This window comes from Panthera pardus, unplaced genomic scaffold (genome assembly GCF_024362965.1).
Source record: "Panthera pardus isolate Hobbes unplaced genomic scaffold, ASM2436296v1 HiC_scaffold_281, whole genome shotgun sequence".
In the NCBI taxonomy this organism is placed as follows: domain Eukaryota; kingdom Metazoa; phylum Chordata; class Mammalia; order Carnivora; family Felidae; genus Panthera; species Panthera pardus.
In genome coordinates this window covers 27,921-32,920 of record NW_026526856.1, presented here as the reverse complement: position 1 = coordinate 32,920, position 5,000 = coordinate 27,921, and the positions used below count along the sequence as shown (strand labels likewise).

At 39.6% G+C, this 5,000-nt stretch overlaps 1 pseudogene; it reads left to right on the top strand.

Moving 5' to 3' along the window:
* The first annotated feature begins 3,525 nt into the window (after window positions 1–3,525).
* LOC109259451 (putative olfactory receptor 2B8) lies at window positions 3,526–4,463 on the top strand (annotated as a pseudogene).
* Window positions 4,464–5,000: the final 537 nt, after the last annotated feature.

Genomic DNA, 5,000 nt, shown 5'->3' with positions numbered 1-5,000 from the left:
ACCTAACACATTTAAAATTCTCAGGTATGACAGGTGGGTTGTGGGCATAGTATTGGACAGTGAGGACACAGTATTTCTTCCATCACAGATGGGGGGTTCTACTGGAGAGTTCTCTTCATCATCTCATGGGATCAGGCTCCTGCTCTGTTCCACTGGAGACCACATCCTTGCTTAGCAATATTCTCTGCCCTGTTTTCCTTCCCTCACCCTGTTTATCCCGAGAGCATTCCCTGAATAAACAACCCTATGCAACTGATGCATAGGGGCACTTGTACCCCAATGTTTATAGCAGCACTTTCAACAATAGCCAAATTATGGAAAGAGCCTAAATGTCCATCAACTGATGAATGGATAAAGAAATTGTGGTTTATATACACAATGGAGTACTACGTGGCAATGAGAAAGAACGAAATATGGCCATTTGTAGCAACGTGGATGGAACTGGGGAGTGTGATGCTAAGTGAAATAAGCCATACAGAGAAAGACAGATACCATATGTTTTCACTCTTATGTGGATCCTGAGAAACTTAACAGAAAGCCATGGGGGAGGGGAAGAAAAAAAAAAGAGGCTAGAGTGGGAGAGAGCCAAAGCATAAGAGACTCTTAAAAACTGAGAACAAACTGAGGTTTGAGGGGGGTGGGAGGGAGGGGAGGGTGGGTAATGGGTATTGAGGAGGGCACCTTTTGGGATGAGCACTGGGTGTTGTATGGAAACCAATTTGACAATAAATTTCATATATGGGAAAAAAAAGAAAGCAATAGCGATTCAGTCATAGCACTTCTTGCCCCATGTTTTCAGGATTTATTCAGGAACTGGATACGGCAGAGTGTGTAGGTCAAATATATCGGTGAATGTTATATATTTGAAATATCTTAAATCGAGACATTGTATTGAGATCTTTTGTCTTTAAAATGTGTAGTGTGCACACTGAGTATCCAGTGTGAAAATATGTACTCTTGCACTAAAATTTTAGAGTTTTGTGTCAGTGTTGAACAATTATTCAAACTGTCAACTACTACTCTGTCACTTATGTGTGTCAGTACTAAGCCTTTAACCTCTTTCATTGCTGTCTGATCTCTTAATTATTATCGTAAAATTGTGTTCTTGTGAGATGTCATTTCAATTGTATACTTTTTTTGATGGTAATCATTACATAGAATGCCACTTGTTTTATAGAATCTGTTTTTATTTTAATATTTTTCCCTTTCTATATATAATGTGTGCCCTTTTCAAGTGTTTATTTTTTATATGTAAGGTAGTAATTTATGTAGAATTTTTAAAACTGAATTTTCTGTATCATAATTTCATGACGCGTGGTCCACATTCTTTTATATATATTTGTATTGAAACCCACACATACACATATAATCCTGTAGAGCAGCAAGAAATTTGTACCAGTTCCATTCTCCAGGGATTTATCTTTTCTCACCTGTCTTCCTAGTCCTTATCGGTATGATAATGTTAAAATGTATCATTATTTTTTTCTAATGGTGCAGTATTATATTGGTGTTTGTTTGGATCAGTTAGCATTTTACGTTTGGCCTCCTTCACTTTGGTGAGCGTTTCCTTTATCAGTCACATTTAAAAACTTGTCAGCTTGGTGGCTCAGTCGGTTAAGCCTCCAACTCTTGATTTCGGCTCAGGTCGTGATGTCACAGGTGTGAGGTCGGGCTCTGCACTGACAGTGAGGAGCCTGCTTGGGATTCTCTCTGTGTGTCTGTCTCCGTCTCTCCCTCTCCATGTCTTTTGCGCCTCTTCTGCTTCTGCTCGCTCTGCTTTCTCTCTCTCACAAATAAATAAATAAACCTTAAAATATGAAAAAATAAAAATTTGTCAGCAGTATGCTTCAGATGGATGTATGTATATTCGTGCATGTGTGCATGAGACCGAACCATGGGTTGTTTTATTTTCTCTTCTGAGAAGGTGTGAGGGAAGGGATATTCCCTGTTGATGCACTTGGACTGTCCCTGATACCTTTATAATTAATTCTATTAAGAAATTGTTGGCGCATAGATTTTGTTTTGTGGATACCACTGCTCAATCTTAATAGGAAATCAAAGAGGCATAAAAAAGTGTGAAATACTACATCTTTTATTCAGTTTTTATGCCAGTTTTGTACCGATTTTGTTCAGACATCAATGGGTCTAGCCCCAAACTTGGTTCAGATTTTAAAACTCTTGGAAGAATTAAAAATGTACTGGATGCCTACCCTTCTGAATATGATAGAAGTGAAATACTCATGTCCTGATGCCTCTTTCGTTCGTATGTTATTATGTTATTATGCTCATTCAGTACTGCGCAGCTGGATGGAAATGGTCATCAGATGAGCCTTAGAGCCTCAGAGCTGGCATTGTGTTTGATCTAGTGTGACTAACTCTGCAAGCTAGCTTCCAGAATGGTGATCTTTAATATAATAAAGTTGGGTGTTGGGGATTTTGTACAATACCAATATATCCTTTCCTTTAGGCCTTTCCTTGTACTACATTAAGTTTTGCATTATAGCTCTTCGACTTGTCATGGCTTTGAGAATGTATCTGTGTTTATCTCTATATATTTACCCAAGTGATTATTTTATCATAGGAAATGATGCAAAGCATTACATTTTGTACATAGGTTACATGTTTGGATAACGCTTTAAAATATTCTGATTAGAATGTTGAAGGGAATAATCCTACTTCTTTCAGGAATTTTATGAACTCTAGTTGGTAATGTGTGAAAAGGAAATCTTCAGAAGGAAGAGGAAAGTGTTGGCCATTGGATTTTAGAGTTCTGATTCCAAAGGAGTCTGCACAGCCACTGAATTTTTGGAGTCCCTGTGAAATTGGTATGGCAATTTTCAGCATCTTTCGGGCCAAAGTTAAACACTGTTTGAATGGTGGTGTTGTCAATTTCTCTGACTGAGTATTTAATTGTTTTACTTATCCCCCCCAAACCCGATGTATGTTTATATGCAGAACTAGTAGTGATAGGCTGATGGTAATTGAATTCTTTGGACAAGTATATTCCAGGTCATAAATTTCAATAACTGAATTTATTTTCAAGGTCATGTTGTGTTATCATCTATGACGTATAGTGTGTGCATTTCAACTGTGTAGAATGATGAGATACATATGAAAGATAATGAATCTCCCTCTGTCTGTATCTCTTTCCTATTCTTTCTGATTTCCCTTCCTCTTTTCCCTCATCCCCATTTTCTGAAATGTACAAATATTTTTGTAGTACTTTAAGCCTAATAAACTGAGACTGAAAGACCTTTTGTACCTATGACTGATGCAGACACAGGTCCATTATTTGATTTTTCTTACATTAAATATTAATGATTAACTTTTTATGGTAATGTGGAATTAAATTGGAACTAATTGATCAATTTCATGGGTGATTCATTTATTCAAATAGTTACTTATAAAATGCCATGACCTGTCTTATAACATGATAAATCAACCTCCTGCCAACTTTTTTTTTGAAGATTTATCTTAAAAATTGCTAAATGCTTGATCTTGACAGGAAACATGTGATAAGAAAGAATGGACCAGAAAAATGGAAGTTCTATCACTGGATTTATCCTGCTGGGTTTCTCTGACCAGCCTCAGCTGGAGTGAGTCCTCTTTGTGGTTCTTCTGATCTTCTATCTGCTCACCCTGCTGGGAAACACAACCATCATTGCGTTGTCCCGCCTGGACCCACACCTGCAGACTCCCATGTACTTTTTCCTCTCCAACCTAAGCTTTCTGGACCTGTGTTACACGACCAGCACTGTTCCTCAGCTGCTGGTTCATCTCAGGGGAGCAGACAAGTCTATTTCCTTCGGTGGCTGTGTAGCTCAGCTATTCGTTGTTCTAGGGTTGGGAGGCACAGAATGTATTCTGTTAGGGGTGATGGCATTTGACTGCTACGCAGCCGTCTGCAGGCCCCTGAACTACACAGTGATCATGCACCCCCGTCTGTGCACCCTGATGGCTTCTGCATCATGGTTCATTGGTTTTGCCAACTCCTCATTGCAGATGGCGCTCATCTTCCTTGTACCACTTTGTGGGAGAAATAAAATAGACCACTTCTTTTGTGAGGTTCCCCCATTGCTCAAGCTTGCCTGTGTTGACACCACTGTGAAGGATCTGAGGCCTTCTTTGCCAGTATGATCATTCTTCTCATACCTGTAGCACTAATCACATTCTCCTATGGCCGGAGTGTCAGGGTGGTCTTAGCAATAAAGTCAGCTTCAGGGCAGAGGAAAGCATTTGGGACATGTGGGTCCCACCTCACGGTGGTCTCCCTGTTCTATGGCTCGGCCATCTATGCTTACCTCCAGCCCAGCAACAACCATTGCCAGGAACAGGGCAAGTTTGTTTCTCTTTTCTACACCACTGTCACCCCCGTGGCCAACCCCTTCATATATACCCTGCGGAACAAGGATGTGATGGGAGCAATGAAAAAAGTGTTCTGTAGGAGCTTTGACTCCAGATGACTGCAGTGAAGACCATTTGGTGGAAGACCCTGAATGTCAGAGGCTTTAAAATTTTGTGTCCTGCACGTGTCAGGCAACATTTCCCTTGATGACTCTTCAAGAGAATTTCCTTACCTCATTCTTTTATGCAAGTGAGAGTTCACGTACTGAATTCATGACTCATTGTAACTTCCAGACATGCTGATTTACTGTTCCTATAGCATCTACATCATATTAGTATTTCAAAAATCTCCACAAATTTTTCTTATTTTACCCCTTTGGGGGTACTATTGTATTCTAATTGCAAAAATCATCTACACACACAGGAAAAAACCACAGCAAAATAAGAATATGAACCATTGTATAAAAATCCAAAATATTAATATATTAAATTTGTTTTATGTTTATTTATTTATTTTCAGAGAGAGACAGAGAGCAGGAGCAGGAGAGGGGCAGACAGAGTGGGAGAGAGAGAATCCCAAGCAGGCTCCATGCTGCCAGCACAGAGCCCAACGTGGGGCTCAAACTTACAAACTGCGGAATCATGACCGGAGCCGA